The sequence below is a fragment of the Sturnira hondurensis genome, unplaced genomic scaffold, assembly GCF_014824575.4.
Source record: "Sturnira hondurensis isolate 20B ecotype Veracruz unplaced genomic scaffold, ASM1482457v3 Scaffold0006496, whole genome shotgun sequence".
NCBI classification, from domain to species: Eukaryota; Metazoa; Chordata; class Mammalia; order Chiroptera; family Phyllostomidae; genus Sturnira; species Sturnira hondurensis.
The window spans coordinates 13,945,064-13,965,536 of record NW_028079127.1 but is presented as its reverse complement, the minus strand read 5'-3'; positions in this window follow the sequence as shown (position 1 = coordinate 13,965,536).

The window sequence follows — 20,473 nt, the reverse complement described above, 5'->3', positions numbered from 1 at the left end:
ACACACATGGGGTGGGGGGACACGTGTAGCTGAGAATTGCTGAGAAGCACAGTGTAAGAAAGCCAGGCAGGGGCTGGGGGGCGGGGCTGGGCCAGGCGAGCAGTCCTTCCCTGCCCGTGGACAGGTGCCGGTGTCTCCCCAAGAGCTGTAGCGGTCCCGCAGCCCACGCCACGTTGCAGTGTGAGGGGGACGGCCCCGGAGAGGCCGGCTGCCTGTCTCCCACGGTGTTTTGTGGGATGGCATCACAGTTTCTTGGGGATCAGGATCTACTGTTGGAGTTTTGCAAGTCTTGGAATTGAATTCACCCCAAGTAAGTTTAAGAGACGGAGGCGTGGACCCAGAGTGCTGCATTTTAGTGTCTAATGCGGAGCAGCGGTCGGTGGTCCGAGAAGACTCGAAGCGTTTACCTGGAGAGCACCCCCCCCCTGCATGTAGCCAGAGGGGTGGTGAGCAGACCCCGAGGGAAAGTGGGGGAGCCCTGTCTCCAGGGGACTCACACGCCCCCAGCAGAGACGTCCAGTACGTCCCTTTTCTGTAACCCGGCACCGACTAACTGGAGGGGAACCTTTGCCCAGGGGCCTGGGCTTCGCAAGGTCCCCTCTGCCCGGGCCAGTGCTGGCCCCGGCCCAGCCACGCTGTGTGTGTGGACTGCGTGGGCAACCACGGGTGCAGATTCCTGGGTCTTGCCTGCACACAAGTGCTCTCCACAGGGCCCGAGTCTGACTCGGTCAGCCAGAGAGGCGTCTCTCTTCCTCAGGGGGCGTCGCCGCCTACGGAGGCCGTGACCTGGCAGGTGCAGACCCCAGAGGAAGGAGCAGTGGCCCCACCTCCTCTGGTTTTAAAGGACAAGCCCCTGAGTCGCACTGAGGAGACGGTTCCAGCTGAGGTCTCCAGGGTCCGCTGGTTCCCGCAGTTCTTAACGGGAACTCGGGCTGGGGCCCCAGCCGGTCACTCGGGCCCTGGAGTGGGGTGGGCCCTGACCAGGTCTCGGCCCCCCTGCAGGACACGCTGCTCTCCCCGGACCCTCCCCACGCTCCGGCTGCTGCAGGCCGCCTGCTCTCCACCCACTCCTGTGCCCACGGCCTGTCCCACCGGCGGTGGGGCCTGTCCCAGGCTTGCCTGCCCCCAAGCTCCAGAAGTCAGAGATGTGGGGATGTGACCACTGTGACCACTGTGCATCTCAGTCGAGGGTCCAAGGTTAGAAAAGATAAAATTCAACACAGTTCTCTGACCACTTTGTGCCGACTCCACAAACACCCACTCGCTTTTCAGCGTACAACTCCTGGACGGATTTAAACATACATGGTGTCTCTTCGGGTGGTTTCCTTTTCTTGGGGAGGAAAATCACATTTACAGGAAACCTGGGGTAGCGCCCGTGCCGCTCGGACGCCTGTGGAGTGTGGTCACTGTCCAAGGTCACGCAAGCTCAGAACTTTGACCTGGGTCGTTCGGTTTCCCTCGAGGAAGCTGGTGTCACTTGGCACTTCCGACAGCACAGCGGGCACCCGGTTCCTCCAGCCCCCCCCCCCATGTGAGGCGTGGCTTTACGGAGCAGTTTTACAAGGAGTTTCCATTTCTGACTCCTTTTGTGCATCTCTCTACATTTTTTATTCCTTCCGTTGGTAGTTTGTGTATTTCACCGAGTTCATCATTTCTGCTTACATTGTAAAATCATTTTCATACAGTAGTTCCTAATACTTCCCTATTATTTTTTGATATCTGTGAGATTTATTGTGATTTCTCTTTTATTCCTGATATTAGAAATTTGTGTTTTTTCTTTCTACCTAAAATTTGTTATTTTATTAATCATTCAGAAAACTATCGGTTTTTCTCTAGTTAGTCTATTCTTAAGTTTTATTTTAACTCTCATCTGTATTATTTTCCTTCCTTCTGCTTCTTTTGGTTCAATATGAGTCATAGCCCTTGATCAACCAAAATAATTTATTTTCGATTTTACGGTGATGTGATAAGACATCCTCACTGTAAAATGTTCAAAGGAAATACAGGAGAGTCAGGTTCCCTGGACATGCACCACTCAGTGCTGACAAACACCAACATTTGGCAGTGATCCAAACCCACGTTGGGCACTTTGTGCGCAGACGGAACCATTTCCTGCGGACTTCAGTTTTGTGTGCTCCCTGCCTTGTCCGTCTTCTCGCTTCAGTGCCCTCCTAAGGTCCCCTCTCAGCCCCACACCAAAATTGTTACAAACAGACACGGTGTGTGCAGTCTCATACCGTGGTCAATGCAAACTCAATAATAATTAGCTTGTACTCTGCATGTATACAAGGGGGACCCAGAAACCTGGAATTACCTTCTGGAGGGCAGGCCCCGTGCAGTACAGACTTCCCCCAGTAGGTGAGTGTCCTGGGAACCCATCTGGATCCGTGCACCAGCTGGCGTTGTTGTGAGAGGCTGCGTTGGGCTGCAGTGAATTGTTTTCAAGACTCTTTCAGTGCATTTGCCCACAGCGCACCTGCCCACACCGTGCTGAGCGTTCAGCAGTTTATGACCCAGAGACGGCAGGACCTGCATGCCCACCCACCCAGTCTTGCCCTGAGTGACTTTTCTTGTTTCCCGGGATGAAAAAAGTCCTCAAAGGGGAACATTTTGCTGATGCGGAAGAGGCGAAACAAAAAAAGGGAGAAGCATTAAAAGGCAGCAGAATCGACAAGCTCAGAAACTGTTTTGAGCAGTGGAAAAAAACGTTTCGCTGGGTGTATTATTGCATCCAACGGAGAGGACTTGGAAGGGCACCGAAGTTCAGACGTGTAAGAATAAATACACAACTTTTTATAATTAAATCCCGGGGCCTTTGGGTTCCCCCTCATACTTTTTTGATCTGTTTGTTTTATAGAAATGTGCTTGTTTGCACTTCCCTGTGTTGCCTTTTCTTGTGTATTTCTTACAATACATACCTACGCGGTCAGCAATGAGCACCGTGACCCTTCCCGGTTCTTTGGCAAAGTCCTTCCTCATCCTTTCTGAGGAGTCCGGTGTGTGTACCTGGAGCCCTTGTTAGGTTCAGGGGCCCCTTGTTAGTTTCACTGGACCCCCTGTTCATTTCAGTTCCTGTCTGGCCACCAAAAGGTGGACTTAGTGAGAGGCTGCCTGCCTGCCTGCCTGCCGCACCCAGCGCCCCTTCCCCTCTTCCGGGTGGCGATAGGTGGAAAGACTGACAGGCACAGGGACACGCACAGATCTTCTCTGGGTTGTTACCTTTATTTTTAGATGTGTGTGACAACTCATTTCCACCGGTGCCCGACTACAGCCCCTCTCTCCCAGGTCTTGCCGTCGTGACGTGCTGCAGGTCCTGGACGCGCCAGTGTGGCCATCACCCTCCTTTTGGTTTCCTCGTACGACCGAAGAAGATTTCATGTTAGTGTATTTCCACTTTCATTTTTAATCAGTAGAGAGTATTTTTGGCATGCAGATATTTTATGTTTTCCCATCATCTCACGTCTGTGGTTTCTGCTGTGATGTCACATGGGATTGTAGAACAGTGCTCTGATTGCGTCGCGTCCCTTTATGGTCTTTGTCTCCTCCCCTCTGTCTTCAGTCCACCCATCACACTCTTCACTGCAAGCCCGAGGAGTGGATCGGACAAGACTGCTTCCCAAATGCAGCTCTGGGAACCAGCTCTCACACGGGCCGCACCCGCCGCGGTGGTGCAGACAGGCTCCCTCCCCGTGGACGGGTCCCCGTGCGCTGCGGCCCGCGTCTCCCCGGTGGCATGGCTGAGTGGGTCCGCTGGCCTTTTTTATTACTTGCTAGCATGTACTTCCCTGACTTGACTTTATTTTGTATGTATGTAACGCTCCCGGTGAACTGCAGAATCAACTTTTAGATTCTTAAAATAATCTCATTAAGATTCATATAGAAATTATGCTACTCATTTGGGGAGAAATCACCCCTTAGAAAGCTGGATTTTTCCACTCCTCCTCCTGAGGTCGTTTTCCTGTCCTTGTGGTGTGTCGGGTTTGTTGTGTGACAGGCTGCCTCGGGCGGGGGGAGGGGTACCACAGAGCTTGAGTGTGTGGTGACGCGCGTGCGTGTGAGTGTGTGTGAGTGAGTGTGTATGGATGGAGTGTGCAGGTGAAAGATCTTGCAGGCTGCTCATCTCTGTGGATCGATGCAGAAGGCCACCTTCCAGGGCGTTCTCTCGGGCCTCGTACACTGACCTCTTGATCAAACCCCCCTCGGTAAGATGTGCTCTCGGGCCTTGGTGTGGCCTGCTGAGTCTGTGTCCCCATGTAATACGGGGTTTGGGAAGGGGGTGCGTGGGTGCAGAGCCCTCCCTTGTAATACCTGGTTTGGGAAGGGGGTGCGTGGGTGCAGAGCAGCTCCGGGGTCTTCTGGGAGGGAACCCGCACCTCAGTTTTTCCCCCCTGGATCTGGGGCCGGGAGACCTCAGCAGGCTGGCCCAGACAGGGGTCAGAGGCCGGAGAAGCACTGTGGTCAGCGTGTGCGGTGGCAGGTCGGGTGAGGACAGGACAAGGATGCTGAGCTCCTAGGGGCCGTTTCCACTGAGTGACTGGCCTGGTGGTCCAGTGGGAGGCCACACGGCTGTCGTCGTTACGTGACATCCCTAAAAGGACACAGGGCCTGCCCGTGGACCAGAAACACACAGAGGTGCAGCGCTGAGGTCGCTGACGGGTGCGCTGTCTGCCCGCACCACCGGGACGGGACCCAGGACCGTGGGCCCTGGTGCCACTACGCCACATGTGCCTCTGCGGCGACAGACCCAGCATTTTAAGGACATCTTAACAAAAAGGTCACGCCGAGGACCATGGCCATCTGAGACTTGCTATCTGAAGGCACGAAATCACAGCGTTGGTATTTCCCGTCTCTCGTTCAAGGTGAAAAGGCCCAGTGTGCCTTCCGCCAGAAGATTCCATGTTGGAGCTGTCTCATTTATAATGCAGCAACAGGAACGTGGAGTATTGGTCAGAATGCGCTGCCTGATTAAACCTCTTCCTCATTTCCCTTTAACAGCATCTCGTCGGTGTCTTCTGGCAGGGGCAGAATGTGAATTTGGGGGCTTCAGGGATGGGGCTCCTGATGGGGGGCGAGTTTACAGAACAACCCGGGAAGCATCAGCACCGAGTCCTGCCTTTGGGGCGGGAAGCTGGGAGCAGGGCAGGCGGGGAGGGGCCGGGGCGCAGGGAGGGGCTCTGTCCCCCCAGTGGGCTCACAGCCTGTCCCACGAGTGGGGCCGTGTGGTGGGGGCTGGCCACCCTCCTCTCTGTTTGCTGCTTAGATTGCCAGGTGCCAGAGGACGCCGTCAACCCCCAGCACTCGCTGACCTGGGCAGCTACTCTTGGCTTTCACAACAGAGTGTCGCTGTGGGGGCAGGTGGGGGGGTGCACAGCCGTCGATTTCACGTTCACGTGGAAGGAATGGTGCTGTGGACGGGGAGACTGGGGACCAGCCCAGAGGGCAGCCCGCCGAGAGCGGTTTCCTGGGGGTGGCCACAGGGGAGGAGAAACCCCCGCCCATGGCCGGGGCCCTGGGCCCTGGCTCTTCCTGGAAGCAGTGGAGGTGCCGCGTGTGGGGGCTGCCGACTGCGGCTCGTGTAGCCGGTCCTTTCTCACCTGCGGCCGCCTGTCTGGGCAGCAGGACTTGCCTCTGACCTTCATACCTGGGTTCCTGTTCCAGAGCCTCGTAGAAGCCCAGTGTCTGCGTCTCGCCATGCAGTCCCGTCGTGTTCTGGCCTCGGTGGACACGCGTCCCCCCATCCGCCACTGTGCAGGCTCTCGACCACGGACCGCTTTGTCTACTCTCCACCTGGCCGGTAACCCCGGGACCTGCGCATAGTTCCTGGGCCTGTCGTTCAGACCCTGGAGTCGAGAACCCAGAGCTGCTCTGAGCCTCAGTTTCCCACTCGAAGTGAAGACCAACCCAGTCTGCCCCTGTCTGCCAGCCCCCGCTCACCTGCCGCAGCCCTGGCCCAAGTAGGCCCGGAGGGGGCCCTGAGTCCCGCAGGACTGGCGTCCTCGTAAGGACCGGCGGAGACGCCCGGGTGGAGGGGCTGTCTGAGGGCGGCCTCAGGGGACCCGCCCCCTCGCCATCCCTAGAGTGGGGAGGTGGCAGGTTCCGCGGTTCCAGCCGCCCAGGCGGTGGGTGGCGGCCTGAGCAGACTGATGCGCCAACGGGGGCCGCGCGGGAGGAGCCGCGCCTGCTCACGGAGCCCCTCGTTCAGCAGACGTCCACCTGGAGCAGCCGCAGGAATGGACCTGGAGCCCCGTGGGTGCAGACGTGCGTGGACCTGTGCATGGAAGCGGCCTCACTTACACTTGGTGTTTTCAGTGACCTGTCACCTCAGACAGCGTGTGACATGCACTAGCCATGTTTTGTGAAAAAGGAATCGACCTCACCACCCATTGTCACCATTGAAGTTACTGTTCAGAAAGTGAGACTGTACAGGTTCACACACGTCCCCTTTAAACCAATCAAAAAGGGCAAGGCCTCCTTTTTGTCCCCACGTTACGCTTCCACGTTACGCGCAAGCCTGATGCTTCTGACCCTTGTCCTTGTGAAGTTCCCCGGAATGACAGTCTCGTCAGTAACTCCGGGCCTCTGTCTGGCTCCCTCGGCCTGTGCTGTGTGGGGTTTGCTCGTGCGTCCTTTCTAGGGGGTGGGGGGCAGGGCTGAATTCTGCGTGTGCGAGGAGGAGGGGGAGCCAGACGGGGGCCTGGCCTGGCTTGAGATGCTCGGGTCAGCCCCTTTGTCGGGATTGGCAGCGCCCCTGGGTGAGACCGTACAGAGAGCGCCCTGACGCCAACGGGGAGTGAGGGGGAGTGGTGACCAGGCCCAAGGTTAAGAATGAAAAGTACGACCAACAAGAGCACAAGGTCGGCCAATGTCCAGTGTCCCGGAGGGCACTGTTTGCCTTGGCTCGCCTTCTGAGGCCGGGCTGAAACGTCACTCCAAGGACGTGCCTGGGTCTGGCGAAGCCGCTGCCTCTCAAGGTGGAAGCTGGCGCTCGAGCCTGGTGGGTTGGGCAGCGCCCTCGCCTTCCTGCCCGGGACCGAGCCAGGATCTCCGCTCTCCCGGCTCCAGCAGGACAGTGCCTGCAGGGCGCGCACAAATCCGAGTCACCGATGGCTGACCTTGTTTGATTTCTGTTCAGCGTATCACGAGAAGTCTCACGTGTGAGAGAGAGCGGCAGGCTAACGGGATGCGCAGACCTGCGGTGATCACCATGTGGCCACAGTGTTGCTGGCCCGTCGTAAATCACAGATGTCACAGACACCCATGCACTTTGTCCTCCAGAGTGTGGCCAGTGTCCCTTCCCAACAGGGAGGTTTTGCCGTGTAAGCACAATGCCATTAGCACCAGATTGGCACTCGCCATTGGGCGCTCGGTCCATATGCACATTCCACTCGCCTCCCTCTGACGGGGCGGGTCACTGGGACTCTGGGGTGAGCGGGGCGGCCTCGTTTCCTCCTGTCTCCCGATGGATGGCGATGAGGGGGTCCCACTTCCTGTCGTACTGGCGTAGGAGACCACAGGCCTGGAGTTGGTTTGAAAACTGAAGGCACTGTCTTAACTTCAGGGGTTATTTTTTTAAGGGAAAACGAGATTTCTCAGAGATTGAAAAAAAAATAGGTAGGACTTTCTGATCTCATGTGGAATGTACTCGGCAAAGTAACTGAGCAAACAAAACAGAAACAGACTCACAGATACAGAGGACGGACTGACAGCTGTCAGAGGGGAGGGGTTTTGGGGGGGGCTGGGTGAAAAAGGTGAAGGGATTCAGCAAAATATATCTGTGTCCCATTTGACACAGGCACGTACACCAGCGTGGTGATGGCCAGAGGGGAAGGGGGAGAGGGGGATGCAGGCAAATGGGGCAGACAGAGACCTGACCTCGGGTGGTGGGGCACGCGGTGCCGTGTGCAGGTGGCCTTTTGGTGAGTCGTGTGCTTGGGACCCGTGCAGTTTCATCAACCAGTGTCACCCCAATAAATTCAGTGAAAAATAAAACAGGTCGGAAAAGGACTTTTCCACATCAGTCGTCAGTCCAACAGATATAAGTGCATTTAAGAGAGGGCTTTGTGTGGGTGGGGCTGGCACGTTGGGAAGCCTGCAGCCCCCCACCCCCCTCGAGGGCGGGTAACAGCGTGGGAGCCCAGGAGGCGCACTGTCCAGTTTGGGGGGCCGTCCGAGCACCTCCGCCCCTCTCCGGGTGGAGGAGAGCTTCCGCGAAGCCTCCCCGAGCCTCCCCAGCCTGCCTCCCTCCGACGGGCTGGTCTCGTCACCAGCCCACAGCCGTCTCTCCCGCTTAACCCCACTTTCTGCGGCTCACTCGGAAACGGGATATTCACCATAAAAACGTGGCTTATGCAGTCTGGCTCATCTTGAATTCTGTTTTTCTTCTGAAAGTTCTGGGGGTCTGGTCTCTGCAACTCAATTGTTTGTGGCCACCCGCCCCGCCCCCTGGGCTGGGGCTCATGTCATATATGCCTCCTCTGGCACCAAAAACTCTCGAAAACACGCAGGCAGTACACGGGGGTCACAGGTCACCATTATTGCTTACTCACGGAGCACACCCTCTTTGTTTCTGAATCGTAAGTGAAGAATGAGGAAGAATGCCGATTTTATAATTTTGATTAATTTAGCACTTAAAAGGAAAACAGAGGCTTTTTAATGATGACATTTATGGCACGCGGCACCTGGCCTCTCTGGGTGCCGTGCTTCTGGGAAGGGTTTTGCACCCTTCGCTTCCTCGAAGCCTTTGACCTTGGATTAAAAACCAGAGGCATTTCGGGCGGTGGACGGTGGTCTGTGGGGATGGCCTCCTCCTGGTGTCATGTCAGGGGAAGAGGCGCCTGGCCAGGTAGACACGCGAGAGCCAGGACGAAACCAGGGTCTGTGAATGATTAGCTCAGCCCGCAGTTTGCATGAACGGAAACGCGCTCGCCCCGGACCCTGCCAGCACTTCTTGTTTCAACACGTCTTCCCGACGTCCAATCTCGCGTCTTTCCTCTGCCTTCACACCGACGTGGACTGGGCCCTAAACCTGGGAGGCAGCGTCACACGTGGGCGGCGCTGAAGGGTGTGGGTCTCGGGCCCTTGGTTCCCCTCCGTGGCCGGGCTGAAGGCTCGACCTTCTCATCTGGAAAGTGGGGCAGTCATAGTACCTGTCTCTTGGGCATGTTCAGTGGGGTGCTGGACCCCTAGCAAGTGCTCAGCGGATGGGGGGTGTTTTTGTTTATAGGCGAGCGATTTGTATGGTGTCTCCACATTTCAGTGAGTGTTCGTGGCGCTGCATTGGGGAGAAAGAGGCCACGCACGGCGCCGGCTCACACCTGTTCTGCGCCCAGAGCTAGTGGTGAAACCAAGGAGAGCGGCACAGAGGCCCCGGCGGGGCTGCGTGACCAGGACCCTGGACGATCGCGGGCACCCGGCTTCTTGTTCCTTTGGGCCAGGGCAGGGGGTTCCTTCCATGACGGTCTCCCTCTGTCCCCTTCCGAGCAGCAGGCCTCAGCGTGACCAGGGGACAGGCCTCCGGGTAAGGTCCGTTTGGGGAATGACACATGTGCGCCCCCCGTTTGGAGAATCACGGTGCCTTCTGACGTTTGAATTAAAGAAACCTGGTTAATTTGCTAGTACCTTTACCAAGCTGCAGAGCCGACTGGTAACAAAACACACTTTTTCGTGTCGGACTAGAAAGTCCTGTGAGTCCCTTGGGGAAGTCTCCTTTTTAGCTGAAGACGCCGTTTGCATCTTGTCCTTGGTCTCCGTGAATGAGAATTCGTTTTCTGACTTTCTCACACCCGAGGCCAGCCCCCCCCCCCNGGCCCCCCCCCCCCCCCCCCCCCCCCCCAGTGCTGCTCCTTCTGTGCAGGCTCACGTCAGGCCCCGCTTCTCGAGACGGGACTTGAGCCGTCCTTTGTCTGTTGTTCAGATTTTGCAAAAGTGTGTGTTCTATGAGGCCCCCTTAAGGATAACTTTATGTGATGAAATAGAATTGTAAGTCTGTTAAGGTGAAAATGGAATCATTATTATTCCAGGAAGGACAGGAAACGGGGGCCACAAAATTGGTACCCGTCAATTCAGCCCGTGAATGAAAAACCCTCTTGTAAAGCCCGACGCGCAGCCGTCTGGGGCAGTGGTGGGCGGCCACCGTACCAGTACTTTTCTTTCCGGGTGTCAGAATTTCAAGGGGGACAAAAGGAACGAATCTAGTTATTTATAGCTTCCTTTACCTGGAGACACAGTTTTAAATATTAACATTTAACTAGTAAGTGCTCACTTAATCACCTTCCAGATTCCATGGGCCCCCTGGGCCGATTGGAGATGGAAATTATTCTGATTGTTACGGAGCGTGAGGAGAGGGGGGCTCGCATGGCTCAGGAAGTCTGACCTTGCAGTTGGGGGAGGGGGCACATTGCCGAGAAGCCTGTTGGGGGGGGCCCGGGGCACCTGCCCCCCGGAGCAGAGGTTGGTCTTCTGCACAGGAGCAAGAAGCTTGCTGCCTGTCTGCTCCTGACTCTGAGAGTGGAGTGGCTTTGTCCCGGAGGGTGCCATTGAGGCTGACAGCGGCCTGTGGGGACGGCATCTGTGCTCACTCAAGGGGTTGAGTGAGCCAAACCTCCGGTCCACAGGGGGCAGCCGAGGAGAACAGAGGGGCTGCCCTAGCCGTGTTGCCGAGCGGCTGCACCAGGTGGGCCTGGGGCTTTCCCACCGAAGCTGGGCAGACGGTCCTTGGCGGATGCTGGTTCTTTGATGGTGAACTCAGATGGAAAAAGGGATAAAAGTGAACGTGTAACAGGACTTTGCTGAGCAGAAGCTTGCCTATTTCTAATAAAAATGGAGGCCACCAAAATAAATTTTCAAATTGTTTATTTATTTATTTTTAGAGAGGGGAAGGGAGGGAGCAAAGGAGGGAGGCAAACACCGGTGTGTGGCTGCCTCGCATGTGTCCCCGCCACCTGCTGGGGACCTGGCCTGCCACCCAGGCATGTGCCCTGACTGGGAATCGAACCAGCGACCCTTTGGTGTGCAAGTTGATGCTCAATCCACTGAGCCACACCAGCTGGGGCCACCCAAATAATTTTTAATTGAGGTTATTTGCCTCATTGAATTCTGCCTTTCTCCCTAAGAAATCAGGGGCATCCCAGCCCTAGTAAAGCTGAATTAAAAAGAACCCCAGGAGACCATAAGAGCTCTGTCCCTCCCTGTGCAGGAGTCTATGCAGGAGTCTATGACACGGGTCTGTGCAGGAGTCTATGACACGGGTCTCTGAAGGTCAGAGCACGGCTCCCTGCTGTGGGTTGGATTGTGTCCCCCGCCCCCAAGTGTGCATGTTCCAGTCTCAGCCCCGTGGCCTTATTTGCAAGGAGGGTCGCTGGGCATGCGACCAACTCGAGTTGAGATGAGGCCGTTGGGTGGACTCTAGCCATACCACGGGCTTCCACATGACAAGGGGACGTTCGGGCATAGACGGCCATGGGTGGAGAATGCCACGTGACGCCGGTGATGCTCACTGACAGGCGGGAGGCCTGGGACCAGCCGGCCCTGCCCGCCCCTGGAGCTCAGCCTTCGGCCTCCGGAGCAGAGAGACCACCGGGGTCTGTTGCTCGGGCCACCAGGTCTGTGGCGCTGTGTGGTGGCAGCCCGAGCAGAGGGGATGCTTCACTCGGACCCTTTGGGTCTCTGCCTGGAATTTTGGCCCAAGGCTCCGGAGGTGAACCACTTCCCCGATGTCTCTGGTACCCGCCAGAGTCGATTCCGCGCCCCTGGTTCCTCTCTTGGTGTTTCTTCTGCAGAGTCGCCCGCCCTTTGCTTTTTCATTAATCCCAGGTTCTCCTCAGTCTCTGTCTCAGGTCCAGAGCCACTTTCTTTGTGTGGCTTTTCTTTACACAGTGCTGCCTCGTCCAGCCACCCAGCCACCCATTTCCCCTCCCATCCATCCATCATCCACCTACCCATCCATCCACCCATCTTTCCTTCTATCCATCATCCATCATCCATCCATCCATCATCCACCTACCCATCCTTCCTTCCATCCATCCATCCTTCCATCCATCATCCATCCTCCGTCCATCATCCCTCCCTCTATCCACCATCCAACTTTCCATCCATCCATCAATCATCCAACCACCATCCATCCATCCTCCATCTTCCATCCTCCATCATCCATCCTCCATCCTCCATCCATCCTTCCATCATCTATCCTCCTTCCATCATCCATCCATCCTCCATCATCCATCCATCCTCCATCCATCATCCATCCATCCTTCCATCCATCCTTCCATCCATCCTTCCATCCATCCATCCTCCATCCATCCTTCCATCCATCCATCCTCCATCCATCCATCATCCATCCATCCTTCCATCCATCCATCATCCATCCATCCATCCATCCATCATCCATCCATCCTTCCATCCTTCCATCATCATCCATCCATCTTCCATCCATATCCACCCATCCATCCGTCCTCCATCCATCCATCCATCCATCATCCATCCATCCATCCATCCATCCATCATCCATCCATCATCCATCCATCCATCCATCCTTCCATCCATCCATCCATCCATCCTTCCATCCATCCATCCACCCATCCATCCGTCCTCCATCCATCCATCCATCCATCCATCATCCATCCATCCATCCATCCATCATCCATCCATCCATCCATCCTTCCATCCATCCATCCTTCCATCCTTCCATCCATCCATCATCCATCCATCCTTCCATCCATCCATCATCCATCCATCCATCCATCCATCATCCATCCATCCATCCTTCCATCCTTCCATCATCATCCATCCATCTTCCATCCATATCCACCCATCCATCCATCCATTGTTCATCCATCTGTCCATCTGTCCATCCACCCATCCATTCATCCATTATCCTCCCCCACCCCCTGTGCGCTGGCTCCCTTGTCTAGAAGTGCACCTGAAGGCATCACCTGTGGGGTTCAGGCTTAGCCCTGCCCTGCCCTGCCCAGCTGTCAGGGTCTGCCACGAGTGACGAGGCGCCCTGTGGACCGCATCGCTCGCAGACGATTCTCTGCCTGTATGAAGCAGCCCCTGTGGGCCGCAGGTGCCCACACGTCCCAGAGGGGCACGGTAAAGAGATGGGCACTTGTCTTCCAAAGAATATGTATCTTAGTGTATCTGTCATGTGGGTTGGGATGTTTTCCATCTCCCGGGGTGGGTTACCTTAAAGCAGGCAGCCTGCTTAGGGAGTTCAGGCTATTTACTGTGTTCTGCTGGACCCCCAGCTTCCCGCACTGTGCCTGCAGCCACACCTGCCGGCTTCCGTAAATGCCGAAACACGGGGTTGGGGTGGACTGGCCACGGTCTCCACGCATGTCTGACCTGGAGAGCTGCATTAGGGCGAATCAGCTGAGAGCATCTCTACGTCTCATCTTCGTAACCGGGGTTCAGGAGAAGGTGTCTCCCCAGCACTGTCTAAACCGTGCCTGTTGCGAGGGTCCTTCCCAACGAGCTGCCCCCGCCCCCAGCACTTCTCTCCCTCGCAGGGTGGGGTGCCAGGCCTGCCACCGTCTCCCTCCCTTGCTCCTTTTTTTTTTAAATTTCAGAAAAGTAGGTCATTGGCTCTTTCTGTTTCAAGGGGCTGCTTCGGACGCTGCAGGGAGACGGGCCATGGGATCCCACAGCGAGCACGATTGTGGACATCACCCTGACGCCGGCACTCGGACCCCGGCCCCGTGTCTCCCTGTTTGTGTGGAGGGAGCGCGTGCTTCCTGTCTTCTCCGTGACCATATTTGCTTCTCTCTGGTGTTTCTCTGTTCTTCCTTCTAGCTTGCTCAAGGCACCACCCGGGGGTTTTATAAGATCCCTGTCATTGTTTGTGATTTGAGCCCAAGAAGGACAAGGCTACAAAGTAGGGCAATCGATGAAACGTACATGGAGTTATACGATGACGTCATGAAGGTTGGACGGCACCGCCTCCACTGCCTCTGGGGAGGCGCGAGGTGGGAAGAGTTTCCTGGCCATCGAGGGGATAAGGTGAGAACGCTCCCCCTCACTCACGCTGGCCCTGGGGCCGGGTGACCGTTGGACTTCGACTTCGCGCATCCTGGCAGGGAGGGGAGACCCAGGAGCGTCCGTCCGCGTGGGTCTTGCTGGGGCCGTTTTCTCTGTATCTCGGAGGCGGCCTCACTTGGGAAGTGCCACGTCCCTCGTCACTCACAGCCTTGCCGCCTCCCCTGGCCTCGCACCCACCTTCCGCGTCACTCCATACCTGTTAGCCTGCACACTCAGCTTTCCTCTGGCGCGGGAGGGACGGCCGGCATCTCCGCGTGTCATGGCGGGTACAGTGCCTCCTGAGGCGGACGGGCGAGGGGCCGGTCGTTAAAGGGAGGCAGTGCCAACCTCAAGGCCGCCATCCGAAGGTCAAGGGAGGTGACGTGTGTGCGAAGACTTGAAAGTTTAGAGACACATCCAAGTAACCGGCATTTGCTGGGCTGACTCTGAGCCCTGTGCGGTTCCCTGAGCTGCAGAGCGTTTGCCCACCCACCTTTCCTTAATGCAGGGACCCCCCCCCCGCCTCAAAGCGGGGTGCGCTTGGGGAGAAGAGCAAACTGTGCAAGCAGTGATTTCCACTTCGGGGGATTCCAGTTCCCTGCAGATAGCGTTGTAAGAATTAGGCAATCCCGTGTATGCAGACTTTCCCGGGGCTTAATGCTCTCCCGAGGGGGCTGACGCAAGTTGCTCTATGAAGGGACACGCTTTGCATATCTGTTAATGTCTCTCAGTGTATAGTTTCTTGCCCTTTGCCGTGTTTATTTTTCCTGAAAAAGATTTTTATTTGAAAATCTTTTTAAAGTAATGGACTTGTTTGGGGACTTCTTCTTTTTTCTTCTCCATCTTTATTTTGAGAGACCAAAAAAAAAAACCAACCGTAAATCTTTGGAAGTTAGCGCTGTCAAGAGGGCCAGGCGCATGGTGGCCCCTGGGCCAGGGAGGCAGAAGATCAAACCGAGGCACGCCCCGCCCCCCTGCCCCGGTTTTGGACATGCTCCAGGAAGGAGCTGGTGGGCCTAGTTTCCGTCCCCGTCCCTTGTCCTGGGAAGGTGTCCTGAAGGGACTGGAGAGTTAACAGCGCCGAGGACGAAGCCCCACTTTGTGACGGATGATTTACTGGTGTCGCCACCGTACAAGGGCACAGGGTCGCTGCTATTTATAGCCCGTCGCTGGGCAGACGATAAACACTCGGGTACATCTCTGCTATTAGGTGGCCATTTTTGTTTTTAGCTAGGGTGGAAAAAGAACGACTTTGTCTAAAAATAGGCTCGAACTAGCCACCATATCTTTGCATTCTCCTCCAATACAGGCTCCAGTTCGATATTTAATAGCCCCGTGTCTGACATCTGGTTCCTCTTTAGTGACACCATTTGGCTGGTCATCAAAGGAAGCTCCGCTGTGATTTTTTAAAGGTGAACATAATGAAGACTTTGGTTTTGGACATAAGGTCAAAAAATGTCAAGTACAGACCATCAAATTAAAAGTAACTAAATCAATAGCATTAGGAGGCTAAAAATACTTCTGCTCAACCCTGGGAAACTAATAGGCCAGTGAAGGCCTACGATTTAAAAAGTGCTAACATAACGGAGCAAATTTCAAATAATTCAGAGCACAAATGAGGAGGGAGGCGGCGGCAGGAGGAGAACCTTGCCCTGAAGACGGACACGAAGCGAGGTGCATGTTCGGAGATGCCCTCACCTGGGGACGCGAGGACGGTCGTCACGGAGGGTGGGGACGTGAGCCCCTCGCCACTGGCACGAGCAGACCGCGTATGAGACCACGTTGTCAGAGGTCCACACCCCGAGGTGCCTCTGCCCTTTGGGACACTGCTGCTCCCCGGCCAGGAGGGGCTTCTGGGGGCTCAGAGGCTGAGAGCCGAGTGGCTGGGAGGGGCCTCTGACCCTGGACCCAAGGTGCACCCCGCTCTCCACCTTTTCCCTCATCTGTAAAGTGGGAACATTACTTTAAGGGGTTTTTTTTTTGAGGTAAAGTTCACACAACATGAAAGAACTCATCTGAAAGGGCATGATTCCGTGACGTTTTGTGTGTTCACACTGTTGTGTGACCACCGACTCCATCAGGGTCCAGGGGTCGGCGTCGCCCCAAGAGGAGACCCTGAGTCTGGCAGGCAGTTCCTCTCACCCCCTGCCCCCGCCCCCCGAAACCGCTGGGCTGGGCTGTGGCTGGGGTTTGCCTGCTCGGGGTGCTCCATGGAGACAGGGCGTGCAGTGCGCGGCCCTCTGTGTCTGGCTTTTCCCAGCCTGAGTTTCCGGGGCCTGTCATTCCTCCTCAGGGCAGAGGGGCCTTCCATCGTGTGGACAGGCCGAGTCCTGTCCGACTCTTGTCCGTGAGTGGACAGTGGCATCGTTCTGCCTCGTGGCCGGAGTGACCGGCGCAGCGCTGTACAGTGGGTCATAGACCTGGCCTCGGGCCCGGTTGTGCCTCGGAGTGGAGTCGTGGAGTCATGTGCTAATTCGGTGTTTAGCTTTTGGAGACCACGCCTCACTTCCTTCCACAGCGATTGAACCACTTCACATCCCCCAGCAAAGGACGAGGGCGCCACAGAAGCGTTTGAATGGTGTGTTGAGCTCCTCGTGTCTGCCGCAGGGACAGGAGAGGGCTGCAGTGGGGATCTGCAGGGCGGGCCGGGGCCGGGGCCGGGGCCGGGGCTGTTCTGCAAGGAGTTGGTGTCTTCCAGTGGAATCGGAGGAAAAGAAACGCCCACAAAGGCACCTCATTTCCACCAAGTGGCCCCCTGGTGAGCGGGGGCCTTGCCAGCTTCAGCCCCGCGTCCCTGCACGGCTGCCCCTGCGAGCCCACCACGGCCCCTCCCGCTCTGTCTGCGGGCCCTGCTCCTCCATCCGGCCTCCGGGGACTGACTTCCCTGCTGCGCTCTGCCCCCAGGGGTGGCACCTGTTGGGACGGACTGTAGCGGACTCAGGTAGGGACAGAACAAGAGGCACAAATGCCCCCCAAGGGGTGGGGGCCGTGGGGAGGGGAGGTCCACAGAGAAGCCTCTGCTTTGGTTCCTCGCGGTCTCTGTGGCACAGAGTGGGCGCTGTCCTGTGGTCACGGCCGCGACCTGTCTCAGCGCCAGTGTGACCACCCTGTGGAGCCGGGAGACAGGACTTGGGGTGACATGCACACGCCTCTCCTCCCCCAGGGGTCGGGGCCATGGTGGGGAGTGTGGCTCGCGTGAGACAGAGGTGTGCTGACAGTCCACTGGAGGACAGGCCGAGTGGAGCCGTTGCAGACGGAGGTGGGGAGGGTGGAGGACTCAGGCTTTGGCAGTTCTGGCCGTGAGTGACCGCTCTGTGCAGCAAATCGGTGGGGAGAGAGAAGACACGCTCAATCGATGTTGCCCGTCGGGCCTTCCTCGTCTGGCCCTTCCTGGTCTGGGCCTCTGAGTCTTTCAAAAATATCATTAAAAATATTCTCTTCCGTTACGGTGTGCCTTCAGTGTCCTCTTGTATTGGTTCCAGGACTCCAGCACGGGGGTTGGACAGTCACACACTTTTCGATGTCGCCCCCGGTACATCCAGTGCCCACCCGACACTGCAAGGCTCTGCAGCACCATCGATGCCGGTCCCGGTGCTGGACCTCCACCCCCGTGACTGTCCCGTACCCGCCAGCCCGCGCCTCCTGACCCCTTCCCCTTTCTCACCCGCCCCTGCACTGCCCTGGGCACCAGAGGCCAGCAGAACCAGTCGGGCCTGCAGCGTGCAGACTCAGGGACAAGTGGGGAGTGTGTCCTTGACTGAGGCGGTGATGCATCAGTAACCGACCCAGGCAGGGTAACTTGGACCTTCTCGAAGGTGGCTGCAGGGCCAGGTGCGACTGACCGGTGCCATGGCGGATCGAGGACGCTGTGTGGCCCTGGGGCACACACAGCCTTGGCCGGGTCCCTCGGGGGTGATGCTGACGGTGGCCAGGCCCTGCTCCAGGCCTTTCATAGGAATCACAGCCTCCCCGTGGGGGTCAGCACTATTGTTAAGTCCAGTTTATGGAGGGAAACTGAGGCACAGATGAGTGACTCCGGAAGGCTGCACAGCTCGGGGGTGAAAGAGCTAAGGTTGGGGCGAGTCAGGGGCCTGTCACAGGACACACTGCCCGTCCTTCACCAGAAGGACAGGGATGCTGACCACGGGCTCGGGGGCTGGCGGACGCCTTCCGGCCGTGGGGACTCTCACCCTGTTCCCTCTCGCGGGGCCGCGCATCTGCGGGTCCTGTCCCCGTCCGCGGCTGCTGTTGACCCAACTGTGAGTTCTGGGTGGGCCCTTCTTCTGCGGGGACCCCAGGCTGATCCTGACATGTCCTGGTGTCTGTTGCTGTCCCCAGTGGCTCTGTGGGGAGCACAGGCTTGTTCATGAAGCTCCTTCCAGGGCACCCTGGTTTGGAGGATTCCCATCGCCTGTCAGTTTTCTGATCCTCGCCCCCCCCAAGCATTCTGGCATGTGTTTTTTCCCCTCTAAATTTCATAAACAAGCAAAAAAAAAAATCCCCGGGAACTGTTTGTTGAGACAACCCATGTCATGGAAACAGCAATGTTAATGGTGGGGAGACACCAGGGCCCATGCGGAAGTGGAGTTCATGTGGAAGAGGCAACGTGGGGAGTNCTCCCCGTGGGGGTCAGCACTATTGTTAAGTCCAGTTTATGGAGGGAAACTGAGGCACAGATGAGTGACTCCGGAAGGCTGCACAGCTCGGGGGTGAAAGAGCTAAGGTTGGGGCGAGTCAGGGGCCTGTCACAGGACACACTGCCCGTCCTTCACCAGAAGGACAGGGATGCTGACCACAGGCTCGGGGGCTGGTGGACGCCTTCCGGCCGTGGGGACTCTCACCCTGTTCCCTCTCGCGGGGCCGCGCATCTGCGGGTCCTGTCCCCGTCCGCGGCTGCTGTTGACCCAACTGTGAGTTCTGGGTGGGCCCTTCTTCTGCGGGGACCCCAGGCTGATCCTGACGTGTCCTGGTGTCTGTTGCTGTCCCCGGTGGCTCTGTGGGGAGCACAGGCTTGTTCATGAAGCTCCTTCCAGGGCACCCTGCTTTGGAGGACTCCCATCGCCTGTCAGTTTTCTGAGCCTCGCCCTCCCCCCCAAGCATTCTGGCACGTGTTTTTTCCCCTCTAAATTTCATAAACAAGCAAAAAAAAATCCCCGGGAACTGTTTGTTGAGACAACCCATGTCATGGAAACAGCAATGTTAATGGTGGGGAGACACCAGGGCCCATGCGGAAGTGGAGTTCATGTGGAAGAGGCGATGTGGGGCGTTTTGGGAAATGCTCCTGCAGGTCTGTGTCCTCAGACCCGCTTGTCGACGTCTTCCTTGTCCAGGGGCCCGTGGCGAGCTCCTAGCGTGACTCGGAGGGTCCTGTTTCACCACGAACACCGCCCTGGGCGTGGCACGGCCTGCAAACGAAGGCATTGCCCTCTGCTTCGCGTGGTTTCTAATCTCGCTGGAAGTGGAAGATCCTCACCTCTGAAATATTAAAACGTGCGAATAGGCGGAGACAGTCAATGCGCTGGACCTGGAGCAGGTGGAAGGCTCCCTAATGGAGGGCGGTATCGATCTGGGCATTGGAGGGTGCGGATGGCTTGGCTGATGGGTGAGCGGCAGATGGACGTTCCAGGAAAGGAGACAAGTGGGGAGTGAGACTCCGAAGGCACCTGGGAGGGAGTCCCAGTCTGGGGTGAATGCGTGGGGCGACGTCCTCCATGACAGGGGAAGGGCTCTTGGGCTCAGGAGATCGCCGTGAAGTGTGAATTCGGCATTAGCGGTTTGAATGGGAGGCGAGTCTCCAAACAGGAGCCCAGCGTGGCTCACGATGCTCCGAGGCTGTGAGTCGGGGCGAGGCACCTGGCTGGGCCGCGGCAGTGGGGGTGGGAGGGAAAGGAGGCCGTAAACACGAGAGACGGTTTGGTCGCAGAGTCACGGGCTGTAGGGAAGGCGAGGCAAGCGAGGCATTGAATTACAGAGCGTTTGCTGATCTCTCAAATGGAAGGAACTGTCTTAATTATGCTGAGTTACGGAAAATGAGTAAGGTTGGCTTCAAACTCCGGGTAAGACAGACAGGTACACGCTACACAGAAGTTTACCCAAATCCAGCATTTGAACTTGGGCGACCATGGGAAAGACGGCCCTGTTGGCAGAAGGTGAAGAGGCTTGGGGGGCGGAGGATGGGAGAGCTCCAGTTCTGCTCCACACTGCGTGACAGGGCGGGTTTGGGTGCAAGGCCGGGGGATGGGAGACAGATTGAGGACTTGAGGCTGAGATTTAACCTCCCGCCTTCCTCCGGGAGGCGTCTCTGAAACTGGGAGTGGATAAGCACGTCGATCAAACATTTACGGGAGCCAAGCTGAGGACTGAGCCCTGGGGATGTCCACCGTGGTGGGCAGGGAGGAGGGAGGGGCCAGAGACAGAGGTAAGGGCTGGTGGGGAGGCCAACGGCCAGGGGTGTGTCAGG